Source organism: Aedes aegypti, chromosome 3 (genome assembly GCF_002204515.2).
Source record: "Aedes aegypti strain LVP_AGWG chromosome 3, AaegL5.0 Primary Assembly, whole genome shotgun sequence".
Taxonomy (NCBI): domain Eukaryota; kingdom Metazoa; phylum Arthropoda; class Insecta; order Diptera; family Culicidae; genus Aedes; species Aedes aegypti.
The window spans coordinates 183,793,191-183,811,309 of NC_035109.1; the positions used below are offsets into that span (position 1 = coordinate 183,793,191).

General features: G+C 41.7%; 1 protein-coding gene and 1 long non-coding RNA gene across 3 annotated transcripts in view; both read left to right on the plus strand.

The window, feature by feature from the left end:
• The window catches only part of LOC5577334 (MMS19 nucleotide excision repair protein homolog), a 54,837-nt gene that overhangs the window by 30,665 nt on the left and 6,053 nt on the right, over positions 1-18,119 (plus strand). The gene's annotated exons all lie outside the window — the stretch shown is intronic.
• On the plus strand, positions 11,086-11,730 carry LOC110679667. The gene is made up of 2 exons (XR_002502693.1): positions 11,086-11,194; positions 11,260-11,730. It is a non-coding gene; the product is annotated as an uncharacterized LOC110679667 (long non-coding RNA).

Genomic DNA, 18,119 nt, shown 5'->3' on the forward strand with positions numbered 1-18,119 from the left:
TTCACTGGATTTTTCTCCAGTAGATCCAGTACCCATAAACGGTAAGAGCAAGAAAGTGCTTCTTGTTTAAGATATATGTGTAGTGGCGCAACGTCGAAAAGGGCCTCGAGCGCTGCTGTGGGAGTTGTAGAGAACGCACCAGACATCGCCATCAAGCACATCCTTTGGAGATGGCCCAATTTTGATTGGATTGTTCTCACTTCGCCCTTTTGCCACCACACAAGACATCCGTATGCCAATATTGGTCGAACAACTGTTGTGTAAATCCATTTGATATATTTGGGTTTGAGGCCCCAAGTTTTACCAAAGGTTCGCCGGCATTGACCGAAGGCCATACAAGCTTTTTTGACTCTGAAATCAATGTGAGGTGTCCATGAATGTTTGGAATCTAGAATGACTCCGACATACTTTACTTGATCAGTCAAATTAATCTCAGTGCCAAAAAGACGCAAAGGTCGAATTCCATCGCGGTTTCGTCTTTCCGTAAAAAGAACAATAGATGTTTTATTCGGGTTAACCGAAAGTCCATATTGGCGACACCAACTCTCGACTACCTGAAGAGCACTTTGCATCAGGTCGAATAGGGTGCATATTAGGTCGTCCCTTATTTTACGAAAATGCGAAATGTTATATGTTCGTCATTGTAATGTGCTCGTTTTGGTAAGAAAAAAATCAGGTAAAAATTTGAAGTCCGTACATGGACGCTAAGTGGTCCCCCAACGGACCTGAAGGTATTAGGAGTAGATGACCTCGTGCGCCAAATCGAGCTTGCTGCTCTAGTGCACGCAGCATGAGTATGAAATGCCACCAATAACAAATTGTTCTGCGCGCGTTCATAATCAGCATAGAAGTTTGTTTTCTTTGGGATGATTCAAATATTACGTGACGCAAAATTTGCCAATTTTAAACCCCCTCCCTCCCCCACATAACAACTTTTGTATGGAAAAATTAAATTTTTTGTGTGGACCGTAACACTACGGAAGACTCCCTCCCTCCCTCTGTCGCGTTACGTAATATTTGAACGATCCCTTTGAAGTTATGAATTTTATGTCAGCGTGCAGTGTTATGAAGATATCCACAGTATAAAATATTATTTAACCTCGAATTATATGCTGATTATCAATTTGTTACTAGTGGCTTTTCGTACTCATGTTGCGTACACTAGAGCAGCGAGCTCGATTTGGCGCACGGGGTCATCTACACCCAATACCTTTAGGGTCGTTGGGGGACCACTTAGCGTTCACGTACGGACTTCAAATTTTTACCTGATTTTTTTCTTACCAAAACGAGCACTTTACGATGACGAACTTTTAACATTTCGCATTTTCGAAAAATAAGGGACGGCCCAGTGCATATGCACATACCAACTATCAGAGCTAGATAGTCGCAAATCCATAAGTTGGAAAACCGCAATTATTGAGTTGCCTCAATAGCGTATCTGCTACGAGATTCCACAAAAGTGGTGACAAGACTCCCCCTTGGGGGCAACCGCAAACACTCAATTTTCGAATCGCTGCTTGACGCAATGTCGAGAAGAGATGTCGGTTTTTGAGCATTTGATGAATCCAATTGGTAATCATTGTAGGTAGCCCATGGTTTCGTGCGGCTTCCAATATGGCATCGAAAGACACGTTATCAAAGGCACCCTCAATATCCAAGAAAACACCCAAGCACGATTGCTTCTGAGCGAATGCTTTCTCGATATCGTATACAACTTTGTGTAAAAGAGTCACCGTGGACTTTCCAGATTGGTAAGCATGTTGATTCACATGAAGAGGCATGTTTGCCAAATAAACATCACGGATGTGATGATCGATAATGCGTTCCAGACATTTCAGAAGAAAAGAGGTCATACTGATTGGTCTAAAACTCTTCGCTTCCTCATACGACGCACGTCCTCCTTTTGGGATAAACTTTACAGTAATATCACGCCAGGATTTGGGAATGTACCCGGTAGCAAAACTGCTTACAAGTAGCTTTTTCAAAACATGTTTGATAGACTCAAATCCCTTTTGGAGCAGAACAGGATAAATCCCATCCGCTCCTGGAGATTTGAAAGGAGCAAAACTATTAAGTGCCCATTGAATCGATTCAGTAGTTACGATACTGCGAGCCAAGGCCAGAGACTCGTAACTACATGAAAAGACATTTGGTTCATCCGTAGATGCTATGTCCACACATCCGGGGAAGTGTGTATTGAATAAACATTCTAAAACTTCTTCATCGGAAGAAGTAAAGTCACCATTAGGTAAGCGAATTTCGTTCACTTGGAAATCCTTAGATTTTGCAAGAATTTTGTTCAACCGACTGATTTCACTCAAACTGGAAACATTTGTACAAAGGTTTTTCCAGCCGGATCGTTCAGCAGAACGAAGAGCCTTCTTGTAAGCCTTGCGAGCCGACTTGAACGACTCTGATCCAGCTGAACGGCGTCTGTTCCAACTCTTTCTACATTGTTTCCTGAGTCTAGTCAGATCGGAATTCCATCACCTTTTTTGTACGTCTGATACCTTAAAGACGCCATTCACTGCTCTTTTATTCGCATTTCAATATCCTTATTTTAATCAAAAATTTATTTTTTGGTATTTACATAACTTTTTTCACTACCTAGACGCAAAATGAAACATTTCTCGATTACTTTTACAAATCGACGTAAATTGCTTTAATACGGTTTTGAGAAAACTAATTAGGAAGAATCACAACCTGTCTTCTAAAACTGTTTTAAAATGAATCAACTTTTTAACATTTTTTCACCGTGTAGGTACATCGCTTAAATTTTGCACACAATCAGCTCGCGTTCCAAAACTAAGTAGTTTCTATTATTTCCCACAAAAATAATTATAACAAAATGATAAGCCGTTTCATTCAGTTACTTTCGACGTTTTTCTACTAGTGTAAAATCGGCTCAAGTAGTGTTTTGTTTTGACTCGTGGTTAAGTCACTTTGTCTCTTCATAGAACGGGTGAAAGTAGCGGTTGGGTTGCAAAATTTGAAATTCTTACTTACGCCGTTTTGTAATTCCGGTATTAAATATTCTAAAAGTGAGAAAACTAGTTGTGTAAGAGCCGGAACGTGTGGAATTTTGTCAGCGAAACACGTAGGATCGAAAAAGTAAGTATGTTCATTTTTTCTGACTTGAGACTATTTGAATACGTTTTCGAGATTTATTGTTGTAGGTAAAACAAATAAAATGTGAAAAATGTATGTTGTGTTTTCTAAGGAGTTGTCTGCCAGTCAAAAACATTGCATTCAAAACTGGTAGCGAGTTATTTTTTAGTGTCTTGGCCAGTTTTTTCGACATGGTCACTAACAAGACATTATTTGCAACAAAAAGTTACTAAAGTCAATGTTTTAGTAAAATGATCACTAAAGTCACTATTTTCGTGATCTGACGATAATTAAATATAAGGCTGAGGAAACTTTTTTGAATCAGTAATACAGGACAGGATAGAATTGTCCTTTTTGTGACAGAAAATCTCTTCAATCAGAAAAATTTTCGGATGCGCCGCTATCAAAACGCTACTAGAGATGTTCAGCCCTTACTTTTTACGATTATTTTAATTATTTTTGTCAGAACTTGGATTTGAATGTTGGTAGGTAAAGGCAAATTTGTTAACAAAAATGTATTTTGACTATTCCACAAGTTCTGGAGGAAGCTTCAAGAAATGTTCCAGGTATTCTGTAGATTCTTCGTGGAATACCTTTATGAATTTCTCCAGGAATCGTACCAGCAATTTTACAAGGAATGAATTCCTTCACAAATTGTGTCAAAAAAATCTTAGAGCATTGCAACATTATTACTTCCAGTAATTTTCACATAGATCTGCCTGAAAAAAATACAACGGTTATTCCAGGATTTCCTCCACATATTTTTCCACTGATTCTATCACCGATTTTTTCAGTTGTTACTTCTAGGAGATTTACCACTTTATTCTTCATTTCGATATTATTCCAATAAACCCTACCAAAATTCCTACGCCGATTTTTCATTTTTTATAGGGATTCTATAAATAAAGATCATCTACGATTACTTTCAGAAACTGCTCAGATAATTCCTCCAGGCATTATTCAATCAGGGTGGCCACCAAATTTCGATTTTGAAACTCCCGCTTTTCCGGTTTTCCCGGTTTTGAATCCATTCTTTCCAACGACTTTAATTGACTTTTTCTACACCAAAAATCTTTTCTATGAAAAGTACTGCAACATTTTTTTTTAAAATCGGTTTAAAAAAAATCATACTAATTTGATGCTTTATCAATAGTTTCATTATAGGAACAATAAGTTGACTTTGTTTATTCTAATCTATATAGAATCTTATTCTGAAGAAAACTAGGACATACTAGAAATAGTATTTATCTGAATCGATTTGTCTCGCGTTCGTTAAGAATCAATGGAGCTTCAAATTTTCAATTTCAAGTTTTAAGATCTAGAGAACCTGACAAACGTACGCGTTGAAAATTTGATGGATTGGTTGCATTCTGGTAATGATAAAACGGTCAAAATTTCAGCTCAGAGTTAGGCTCTCTAGACTCGTGCTCTTGGAATTTCGAGGTTCAGCTTTGGTTTATAATCATCTCAAGTGCATCTTAATGCTGAAATAGATTATTTGTCCGACAAAAGCCCCAGGTGCCTAAGTAAATCATCTAGATGCCCAAGTAATTCTTTACCGTAATTCAAATTATTTCAATTCTTAGTCCTTTGAAAAGTTCAAGGCCACACATGTAGAAGTACTTACTTAGGGCTTACAATTTTAATAATACCATACAGCTGAAAAGTTCAAGGCCACACATGTAGAAGCATTGAATCTATGAAATCTTTTATAAACTTTTCCAAGAATTTCTCAAAAAAATGGTATTTCTTATTAAGTTCCTCAGAATTTCTCCAGCATTTCATCAAAATATTATTGCTGTGGATTACTCTAATAATTTTTCTAATGATATTTCCAAACTCCATGGACTCTTGAAAACTTCATTCAAGGTTCCACATCAGCTATTACTACAGCCATTCTTACAGGTATTTTTCTAATTATTTGTATGGTCTCATTCTGGTACATGTTCGGTTTTTTTTTCAGGGAAGAGGTATCTAAAATTCTTATTTCCAAGACAATCAAACGATACCAGACCCGATTTCCCCAAGGTATCATCTTGGAAAAATACAAAACACCCTCTAAAAAAATTTCATGGGTGTATCACTGATGTCCGTAATTCAGAATCCCATTTTAAGGGAAAGCTTTTTCCCTTAAGAATAGCATATTTTCTTCATATCTAATTTTGATGATTAAAGGCATTTTCAGATCATTTTAGTACCTGGAATTGTTTTTCTTTAAACCTGAAAAAAAACTTGGAAATCTCAGGGAATTTCATTTCTGTAAATAAGTCGACACCCTGAATAAGTTTTGACGAAAACCAGTGCCTATATCTGATAGACCTGCAGAACAAATTACTAGTAACCTTTCTGCCTTAATCTGCGGCTATAGAAGGAATCTTAAATCTACTTTCTGATCTCCGGCTATAGAAGGAATGTTAAATCTACTGTAAGATGTTGTAACGCCCTTTTTGTAATGTACCGCTTCTAACACAACCCTGAAATAAATTTGTCAGATCTGGTACTCCTTCCACTGCTTTGTCTACAAATCTCTCCACAACTCCGAGTGAGGTGTCACCACTGCGACTTACCCTGAACTCGTCCACTTTCGCTACAACCAGCCAACCGTTAACAGCTCTTGAGTGATAAACATTTAGTTGTCCTTCGAACTGCGGATACCAGACATAAACATGAGAGCTGGAACACACTGCGGGCTCGTCGGAAGAAGTGACAGTTAATAGAGCCGTAGAGGAACCAGTCTATGTGAAACAGTCGGAACATGAACGCGTTACGGAGCAACGGAATCATGCCATTACGAGAATTGCAAACATAATCGAGACAAGAGCGATGTTCGAGAGCGACGTGATGTTATTAAAGACTCGACGTGACATGCTAAGAGAATGTTACAAAAATTTTGACCAGGCTCAGAACTTGCTAGAACAGTGGTGCGCGGATAAAGCGAAAAATAGTGACGCCGTAGAAATCCAGTACGTTTCTGGACACGCATTGTTCGACAAGACCATTGCTAGCAAAAAGATGAACGCAGAGACAAGGAACAGTGGAGATATGGTACGTCTACCAGCAGTCGACTTGCCGACGTTTACCGGAGCGAACGAGAACTGGCTTGAATGGTTCGACAAATTTAACGCCCTGATTCACCGACGAACAACGCTGGAAACCATTCAGAAATTCGAATATCTGAAGTTTTCACTACGAGGCCCTGCAATAGGCCTAATTGACTCCCTTCCAACAATCGAAGCCAATTATCCTATGATCTACTCGTGAGCCGATACAACAACCCAAAGTTACTGGTACAAAAACACACACGGGAACTGTTTGAATTGGAGCCTGTTCATGTGGAATCTGCACAGGCATTGAGGAACCTGTTTGATGGAGCCAGGAAAAATCTGCGATGTCTCCAAATCCTCAAGCAGCTGGTAGAATCGTGGGACGCCATCCTAGTGTATCAATTGACAAACAAGCTTGATCCAGTTACCCGACGAGAATGGGAGTCAGCAGCTTCGGGAAGTGTACCCCCTACGTACAACCAACTTGAAACATTTGTACTAGGCAGATGCCAGATGCTAGATGCCATTCCTGTGAAGCGTAAAGCTCCACAAGAAATAGGAACACTGAAGACACCGAAATTGGAAACCAGATCTTTTACAGCGACAACTTTGACACGACGGCAAGGGTGTGCAGCATGCGGCAAAGACCATTTTATCGGACACTGCCACAGATTCTGGGAAAAATCGATCGAAGACAAAGTTAAAATCATCAAACGTTTTTCACTTTGTTTCAATTGTTTGAAACCAAAACACACATCGCATCAGTGTCATACCAGCAGTGCCGTAGCGTGCGGTTGGCAAGGTTGGCACCCGCCAAGGGCGCCAGGCCTAAGGGGGCGCCAAAATGCGTGTTGCATCTGAAACAGTTTTTGGAGCTACAAATTTAGTAATAGCGTTGTGGAATTACAGTATCTAGAAAAACAATCTTAGAAATAAACAGGAGAGGACTAATAATGCGTCACAGACAAAGTTGCGTTATTCGTCCTATATAATTTATTACAATCACTCTACGCTTTCCGCAATTTCTTAGCTGTCGTTCAATGGATTCAGGTGAAATACTGTAGTTAAGGAGTTTATATTATGTTCCAGCCATCAATGAAAAATCAGCTTCATTCCATTGAAAACCGATGAGAAATTGCGGTGGGAAGAAAGTGGTTGGTAGCCTCTAATTGGAGACCTGACTGTAGCTCTATCCATAAACATGGTAGATCTAAACTACCTATTTCTGGAACGATCTTACGAATAAATTTTTGGGAGCATCTTGAAAGGTGTCAGGCTTTGGAAAATTTAACGATCATTGACACACGAGCCATAATCTCATCTAATTTATCCGCCTGCATTCATACAACACGCATGACATTTATCGTTCGTGCAAGATAACGAGCCATGAACGAAAACAATACAGACATACACCACCCACTGTTTTGCGCCGATCACTGTGTGTCTACACTTGTAACATTTCACTGATGAACACTTGTAACATTCGCTCTCGTGCCACCTACCAAACGAGAGAGTGAATGTTTACATTCATAGGACTCTTCGATTGTGATGTGCCACAAACTGTTATGGTCCGCGAACTGTTACACTCAAAATCCAAACACTAAAAGGTGTTGAATAATTTGACAGTAGAAAATTCCTGATACGGACTTATGAATAATAATTTCTTCAATAATTACGAAAACAGTTCTCCATAACAATGATGCTGGCTTATGCGCGATGCCTATTTTAAAAATATCTATAAAACATCGACAAAACGAAGATTCTATCAACTGCTGGTTAAAATAATTGCTGGAAGGATTCTCACACGACTCGGCAAATAATTTAAAAAAAAAAACTTTAAACAACCGTTAATAACCCATATATTAAAGAATACTCGCGCAACGTATCAAAAGGACCTATCTAACATTGAGAGGCTCTCTTTGTTTACTTTCTCTTGAATCAATAACTGAGTCACATCAACCTCTTCTGTTGCGTTTTTTGTATGGAACGCTAGTCAAGGAAATTGATCTATAGTGAAAAACTTCCCAAAAGCTTTAGTATTCCACTGTTATAATCGAAAGAGAGTGAGAGAGGAGAGAATCTTCTATTTGTACATACATAGGTCCTTTATTAATGTTCAAAGGCGAGTTCCAGGCAGAATTTTTAGCAGAATTGGTGTTTTCACAGAACCTCAAGCCAGATTTGTAAAAAATCGATAAATTTGTTTCAACCCTGATCGCCCTGATGATTTAAAAATATTCCCGAAGAGGATTACCACATAGTTATTTAACATTGAAATAAGAATATGAGTAAAAATCAATAAAATAAGGTATTTTTGTAACAAAATTTTTTTTTGTTTCTCCAAAACAATGATCAGACCTGTCTCATTAATGTTTGAACCCGTACAGAACTTTTCGTAACATCGATTTTATTGATTGTCTATATTTGGTATTCAGTTCTCTTTTGCAAATTTTAATGAAACTTCTATAGAATATGTTGGTATGATTTCCATAAACATCTTCTTTTGATTATTTTGAATATTTCCTAATAATAAAATTTCAAACTTTTTTACTCAATTTCATTGCGTAATCTTAAAACTTTTTATAGAAATTCACTGCGCTAGAGTGAACAAAATTCTTTGAAAATATTCTTGTATTATTCAAGGCCAGGGATTGAATCCTGAGAAAATTGAGAGAATCTCTCACGTATCGCTCTCTGTAACTATCATAACATGCTGCACGTTATGAGAGACTGTTTATCGTATACTGCTACAACTTTGATCAGATTGGGGGGATAGTAGTGCATGATAAAACCCCTCTAAACATGCTCCAAGCCTGGGGGACACTATTGCTATTGGAAGTTCGTGGATTGTTTATCGTTCCAGTAAAGAAAAACACCTATCCCCAACGGTAAACAAGCGAGAAAAATGGATTTTATCATCGCTCTCTCGTTGGGGCTCTCGCTCGCTGCTTCCATTTATCAGACTTGTTACACCTTGCGATACAATGACGATCGTGGACCGCAACAGATGGGATGTTTTTCTTTGCTTGCTTTGATCGTGCTTCATACTCAAATGAGAGCGAATCCTGCAATGCCTGTTCAAGGCATATATATATATTCTGAAATTACCTCTCGTTTTTCAAGTCAACAAAATATGACAAATCAACGAGATTTCTTAAACATTTCCTTTAAAATATTGGACCGTATGTTTAAAATTATGGAGAAATAAATTAAACAGCAATGTCTACAATAATCTTTTCAGGAGTATGCATTTCATCAGAGGCACAAACAAGACACGACACGAGGTTCTGGTCACTGAATCCAGTATTTTCTTCAAATTCATCTCTGGCCATATAAACAGTAATTTTATTGACAACTTCGAACAACCTCTGGTTATCCTGACAATCTATCTTCAAAAGAGAATTGAAAGATTTTGTATGCCTTTTGAAATAAGTTTTAACAATGTAAGTTAATGTTTAAAGATCACTTGAGCTTAATCATGTCTTTTCTTTTTTAATTACAATGAACAGTATTTACAAGGAATGCTCTAGCATTTTGAAAAGAATCTTCGTTTCTTAGAATTTTACGTAAACCTGCAACAAATAAAGGGTTTTGAACAAGGGGCGCTTGAATCCTGGTTCGCCAAGGGCGCCATGAGGCCACGCTACGGCTCTGCATACCAGACGTTGCATCAAGTGTGGGCGTAAGCATCACACATCGATACACCGTGAACCACAATCAGAAACTTCTCAGGGACGAACGCGTTATGAGAAACGTGAGTAATTGAGACTGCAGACAATTTCGTAACATATAACTTTACATCTCTTTTTTATTAATAAATTTGTCAGATTTGAAACATGATCTTCATCATGTATCGACACAATCCATCCTTCCAACGGCTTCCGTATTGGTCTTCTGCGATAATGGTTCACCTATTATGTGTCGGGTATTATTGGATTCAGGTTCTCAATCCAATTTTGCGACTACGTCATTGATTCGTCGATTGGGAGCAAAAACTGCAGATACGAAAATATCCATAATGGGGTTTGGACAAAATGTTCGCCCTGTCAGCGAAAAGGCAGTCATCACGTTCGAATCTCGTACGTCTACTTATCAAAGGACTGTACATGTGCTAGTATTAGATCAAATTACTGGCATGTTGCCGCCGTCTGATTTAGATGTTAGTAGTTGGCAATTCAACAAAGTGATCCCGAATTTTATTTAAGTAGTCCTATCGACATGTTACTAGGGATCACTGTAATGTTCGACATTCTTCGTAACGGAAACATTAAGGTCGCTGAGAATATGCCTTAAGCTCAAAACACCTTTCTGGGGTGGTTAATTGGAGGAAGCATCAAACGGATGACCGAACCAATAGTCTAGTGGCTCAGGAATGGACAGAGGAAGAAGAACTCTGTGAACAGATATTTGCCAAAAACAACTACGCGCGGTGAGAATGAGAAGTTTGTAGTACGATTACCATAAAACCAAACGCTCAAGAACTTGGTGAGTCGAAAAGTATGGCACTGGATAGACTTTTGAAGCTGGAGATGCGGTTTGCAAGAAATCCATCACTACAACATGCGTTTATGCAAGCCTATCTCGACCTGGGACATATGGAAAAAGTGAGCGAAGCCAGCTTGCAACGCGGTCAACCCGTGTTCTATTTCGCTCATAACCCTGTATTCAAACCTGACAGCAGCACAACGAAATTAAGAACGGTGTTCAATGGCTCTGCAACAACATCAAGCGGCGTTTCACTAAACGACAACTTAATGGCGGGACCCTGCATTCAAAACGAATTACTGCACATTCTGCTCAGATTTCGATGTCCTACATTCGTGCTGACTGCGGACATCAAACAAATGTTCAGGCAGATTGAGATTCACGAGGATGATCGTCAACTACAACTCATATTATGGCGATTTTCACCAGAGGATGAGGTGAGCACCTATTGCCTCAAGACAGTTACTTATGGTACTCGTTCAGCACCATTCGCAGCAGCGAGATGTCTGAAACAACTTGCGCTGGACTATGCTCATGTATATCCAAAAGCTGCCGAGGTATCTACAATTAATGACATGCACACTGATTTCTGCAATAAACATTCAATTATTATTTTCGACAGGTACTCGAAACAGACTTTTATATGGATAATGCACTGACAGGACATGATGATAAAGAACGGCTATTGGAGATCAAACAACAGCTTATCATCATTTTAAGCAGCGCAGGCTTTGAGCTGCACAAATGGACATCTAACATAGCCGACGACCAGAATGAGGATCAAGAGCCAGATATCACAAAGATACTTGGGTTACGATGGAATCCGCGTACAGATATGTTTTCCTTTAGTAATGAAATCATCAGCGGGATAGCAGTCACAAAACGCAATGTGTTATCCGAAGTACAGAAGGTGTTCGATCCTCTTGGTAGTCTTAGCCCAATAATCATCCACGGAAAAATCTTAATGCAAGATATATGGTCCGAAAAACTAGATTGGGATGAACCGCTACCACCCCTGTTAGCAGATTAATGGAACAGGTTCCTTGCCCAAATGAACGAGCTCTCCAAAATTAGCTTTCAACGCCACGTTAAGGTGAAGATGAATCGAAGCCAAACTTCAAATTTTCTAGAGCACGGATCTGGAGAACCAAACATTCGTTTGAGCTGAAAACTTAATCGATTGGTCAGTCGCTGGTGGTGACCAATCGATTAAGTTTTCAGATTAAACGGATGTTTGGTTCTCCAGATCCGTGCTGTAGAAAATTTGAAGTTTGGCTTCGATTCATCTTCACCTTAAGAGCAGCCACATTACTGGTGGAGTTAATGGAAACTGTGAAAGCGGCACTAAAGGTTCCGATACATTCCATTCATTATTGGACCGATTCAATGGTAACACTAGATTGGATTAACAAACCAGAGCACCGATGGCTAACCTTCATTTCAAACCGAGTTAAAATGATCAATCAAAAAACGTCTGCTCATTGTTGGCATCATGTAAGATCGAAGGACAACCCAGCAGATTTAATCTCCCGAGGAGTGAACACCAAAAAACTGTCCAACAGCGATATTTGGTGGTCTGGTCCATCCTTTCTGCAGGAGCATTCGCAACCGTGGATTCAGGAACCGATTCGGATACTTACACAGGGTGTCCATCGATCCGGGAAATCCGGGAAAAGCGGGAAAAACACGGGAATTCCATTTGGCCGGGAAAAATACGGGAAATACCCGGGAAATTGTAGAACACACCGGGAAAAACATATATTCCGTGGACAAAACTGAAAAATGTTGACACAAGATACACGACTGTTTGACAACTCAAACTTTTCATTATGAATAACATTTAGTAAGATGCTTAAGGAATAGTTAACGATTTCTAGTATTCGTAAACATACAAAAATCGTTAATTCCTTGGAGAGATTTTTGGCATTTGTTTTCTAGCAAATGATATCGATTTCTTGTGAGATGTTTTAAAGATTTCTGGCGGCAAGATATTGCGCAAATTCAAAGGAGATCTTATGAAATTTTATTAATATAATAAAAAATCTTAAAGGGCACTTGAGGATTCCCGATTGATAGATTGATTGATAGACTTCTATTAACACTCATGGCAAATTCTTAATGAGATTATTTCAGTAATCATAACGGGAATCCAGGCGATAATTAACCAGGCAATTGAAAGTTCTTTGGAAAATCATTTAAAAGTTAAGTAGTGGATAACTAATCAAACTTCAAGTAGGTTTTATATAAGAATCTTGCCGGATTTTTTTATTTCTTAGCAGATTTTAAACGGTTGGTGGAAAGCTAATCTAAAACGATTTTCTGTCTGATCAGTACGCTGATCTGGTGTAAATATTTGTAAATAGTTTAAATTGTAAATAGTCCTAGAATTAAGTAATGTGAATTTGAATCAACACTGAATTTGACCAGCAACAGGAACTACAATTGTATGACACACTGTACGATCAAATTGTCCACACACCATACACTCCTCACCATTCAATCACATGTAGAAGAAGCAAGAACTGTATTACGTAACACACCCAATACCCAGTATCAAACAAACAGTACAAATAGACTAGCAAAACGATCGGTAGCGTTTGTTCTTTTCCTCGCCCGTTCCGCGCAATAAATCAAGTGCAAGTGCAATTTAATCGATCTCTATCTCGAATCCGAAACTATATCTTCGGCTGTGGCCAACGGTGGCAATTAATCAACGAGAAGAGATCGCGCGCGAACATTATTCTGTGGCAACCAGGTTTCGTGCACCTGATGTAAAAATTTGTGCAAGTTGTGGCTACTGTTTCGGGGAATAACCGACTCTGTGAAGTGCTGTAGTGGTGAATTTCACGATCCCGTGATTTGGTGCGCCGCTATTGAATATAGCGGGTAGAAAAACCTCCGGTGGCCGGCAATTAGAGCTCCACGCTCGAACATTGGTCCTTCGAGCCGGATCGGAGGAAGCATCCAAGCCCAAATCGACGCGCGAATTGGTGGTATTCGCCATTGTGGTAAGTGGTCAGAGGACGTTGACCACAGAAGGTAGGCCATTCAAGCTATCTCTATTGATCAGCAAATTGCTGCACACACGATCGGCGCCAACCTTTGCCCCCAGTACAGAAGCCCATAGTACGTACTGTGTGAGGAATAACGTGTAACGTTGCATGCTTGTATTGCTAGGCGAAGAACGATCGAATCGTTTGTATGTAGAATTAGCGCACGTAGAAGTTTGGCAAAATCATATGCGGTGGAATATAGGCTCACCCAATTAGCCTGTTTGATAATTGCCTTAGGTGCGCTATACAGTGTCGCACACATTTGTTGGTTCGGTGGCAAACCCAAATAAATCATTTAGTTTTTAATTGATTTTCAATTTCCTACGATTGCGCGGTGGCGTTTTAGCGGATCCGCGAATCGTTTAAGGAGACACGTAACCGCGTCGGGAAGGATTAATCGTTACGATTTTACGTGTTCTCTATCGGTCGTTCGTTCCGTGTTCGCGTAGAAGCATCACGTGACGCGACGGGAAGGAGATACACGTTCGATTATCCGTGGTGTTTCCGTCGTTCGCGTACGAGCAGCACAACGCGACGGGAAGGAGTTATTCGTGCGATTTTGTGTTGTTCACGTTTCGGTTCGCGCAGTCAAGTGATTCGTGGTGGTAGTAAGTGATGACGGGCAAGAAGGACAAGAAGTTGGCGGAGGATAAGCTGATTCTCAAACGGGTATTGGCAACGCGAGATGTGGTGGAAAGGTTCATTAGCGAATACGACCACGAAAGGGATTCTGGTGAAGTCGTCGTGCGGCTGGAAACGCTGAACAGAACCAACAAGGAGTTTCTGCATATCCAGTCCGAAATCGAGAAGCTAGATGATGAGGAAAACTTCGAACACCACATGGCGATGCGGAATGAGTTTGAGAACCGGTTCTGCAAGATGAAGGGCTTTCTTCTCGCCAAGCGACCCACGGAGCGGAATCATCCGCTTCTTAATTCAACGATGACGTCATCAACACTAGCGCCGCTTCATAACGTGACTGGATTCCATCATCGTTTGCCGAAAATCGACCTGCCGAAGTTCTCTGGAGACGAATCGCGCTGGATTTCGTTCCGGGATAATTTTCTATCCATGATCCATGGCAACGATGACATTCCTATGGTGAACAAGTTGCAATATCTGCTGCAGTCTTTAGAAGGAGATGCCAGGAAGCCGTTTGAGAGTGTCGATATCCAAGCGGACAACTACGCACCAACCTGGGATGCGCTCATGAAGAGATACGACAACAAGCGGTTTTTGCGGAAGGAGTTGTTTCGGCGATTATTCGAACTGCCATCGATGAAGCGTGAGTCGACGCAGGAGCTGAACACTCTGGTGGACGACTTCCAACGACACGTGAAGGCTTTAGCGAAACTTGGTGAACCAATTCAGCATTGGGACACCCCGCTCACGTTCATTCTCTGCAACAAGCTCGATTCCTACACGTTGCGTGCCTGGGAGCAGGAAACTCGACAGAAAGACGAAGTCAAGTATGATGAACTGATCGAGTTCCTCACGCAACAAGTCCGGATGCTGAAGTCCGTCTCTAGTGATCTGCAGTATCGTTCCCAAGGGCCCAGCATCAAGGTGGCCGGCCCAGCTCCGAAGAAATCCTCCACAGTCAAGTCCATCGTCAACAGTGCTACCAACGAACCCAAATCCAACGTTCCACAATGCCATGCTTGCCCACAAAAGCACCAGCTGTTCCAATGTCCGACGTTTGCCAATATGCCAGTCTTGCAACGTCGAGAGTTGGTTTCACAGCGAAGTTTATGTTGGAACTGCTTCCGCCCAAACCATCAAGCGAAGGTGTGTAAGTCGAAGTTTTCGTGCAGAACGTGCCACGCCAAGCACCATACGTTATTGCACGACCAAGTTGCACCAGCAAGATCCACGCCGAACCCTGCCGGCTCGTCGAACACGTCTATGCAGCAACCAATTCCATCCACGTCAGCGAACGTTGGGACCGCTGGATCGTCGAATCCACCCGAAGTGAATCTATCCGTTCAATCAAGTAGAAGCACGGTCCTATTGGAAACGGTTGTTCTCTCCATAGTCGACAAGCACGGCAAAGAAATCACCGCCCGAGCACTTCTTGATTCCGCTGCGATGTCAAACTTCATCACCAAGAAGCTGGCAAATGCTCTTGCCACCCGTCAAGCCGTCGTAGATATTGCAGTTGCTGGAATCGGAGAATCAATGAAGCAGATCAAGCGGCAGATCTCCGCAACGATCAAATCCCAATCTAAACCCTTTTCCACCACTCTCGAATTCCTAATCATGAAGAAGCCTACTGCCAATCTACCCACTATCGCTATTAATACTGCATCATGGAACATACCAAAGCTTCCACTAGCAGATCCGAACTTTAATGTTCCGGGCATGATCGACATTATCATCGGCGGTGAATGTTACCATGAAATCCACACAGGTAACCGTCTGTCACTCGGTGACGGTCTACCTTTCTTGGTTGACACCCTTTTCGGATGGACAGTCTCTGGAAAAACTGCCATTAACTCCTCCATTGCACCACCGGTGTGCTACCTGTCGACAGTCGATCGATCTCTAGAAACAGCGCTTCAGAGATTCTGGGAACTCGAAGCCGTCGATCATGGCCCTACGTATTCCACTGAGGAAAAACGATGCGAAGAAATTTATGCCAATACTACCACCCGAACTCACTCCGGAAGGTACGTCGTACGCCTTCCTCGGTCCGAAGATCCGCAAGTCACCCTCGGCGACTCTCGAACAATTGCCACTCGCCGCTTCTACAGCCTCGAGAGACGCCTTGAGAAAGATTCCGCCTTAAAGCAAACCTACCACGAGTTCATCGACGAATACCTTCACCTCGGTCACATGCGCAAACTCGATGTTGTTGACGACGATGTGCCCCACTGTTACCTGCCCCACCATCCAGTGTTTAAGGAGAGCAGCACCACCACCAAGGTACGCGTAGTGTTCGACGCGTCCTGCAAGACATCTTCCGCTGTGTCTCTGAACGATACACTCCTCGTCGGTCCAGTTGTGCAACAGCCTTTAGTCAATACCATCATTCGCTTCCGTTTCCACGTAGTCGCATTTGTGGCAGATGTGGAGAAAATGTATCGACAAGTCCTCCATCATTCCGTCGATCAGCATTTTCTGCGTATCCTGTTTCGTCGAAATCCATCCGAGCCGCTCGCTACCTACGAACTTCTCACCGTCACATACGGTACCGCAGCTGCTCCATACCTGGCCACTCGAACCCTGCTGCAGTTGGCCCAGGATGAAGGAGATAAGTATCCAGATGCCGTTCAAGCCGTCGTTGAAGACTTCTACGTCGATGATTTGCTCTCCGGAGCAGACAATGTGGAAGCTGCCATCAAGAAACGTTGCCAAATCACCAATATGCTTGCATCCGCTGGATTCCCGTTGAGAAAGTGGGCCTCCAACGAACCAGATGCACTGGCCGAAGTACCAACCGAGGATCTGGCAATTAAACCACTCCATGATCTGCAAGACGATCAATCCGTCTCAACATTGGGACTTGTTTGGGACACAAGGACGGACATGCTACGTTTCAACGTCGAAATGCCACTTCCAGCACCGATCCTAACCAAACGCAAGATTATTTCGTACATCGCCAGAATATTCGATCCGTTGGGCCTCGTCGGCCCTGTGATAGCTACCGCCAAGATGTTTATGCAGCGGCTTTGGAAGCTGAAGACCGAGGGCAATCATCCCTACGAGTGGGACAGACCACTTCCACCCAAATTGCAGGAAGAATGGAAGAAATACCACGCCACGTTGGATATTCTCTCCGAACTTCGGATTCCTCGATTCGTTTCCTTTGCCGGTACACCCAATATTCAGCTACACTTCTTTTCCGATGCGTCAGAGTTGGCCTACGGTGCCTGTTGCTACGTTCGTTCCGAAGGCGATGATCGTATAACAGTGAGACTGCTCACGTCCAAGTCGAAAGTCGCACCTCTCGCCACCAAGCATTCCATCGCTCGCCTAGAACTCAGCGCAGCCGTCCTGTCTACCAGACTGTTCCAGAAGGTTGAACAATCATTACGCACAGCAGCTGATGTCTTCTTCTGGACAGATTCAACCACCGTTCTGCAATGGCTCAATTCCGCCCCGAATCGTTGGAAAACTTTCGTGGCAAATCGAGTATCAACGATCCAATCAAACACAGAAGGACATTCCTGGAAACATGTTCCCGGAATAGACAATCCTGCCGATGAACTATCCCGAGGCCTGATGCCAACCGAACTGCCAAACCAATCTCGATGGTGGAACGGTCCGGCATGGCTCTCACAATCTCCCAGTCATTGGCCCGATGCAAGCATCCCACAAGAAGAGTCTTCGTTAGTCGCTGAAGAAGCACGCAAGGTTACGCTGGTATCGTTGGAGAGTGAAGGAGTCCAGTTTGCCGATCATCTGTTTTCACGCTTCTCCACGTACA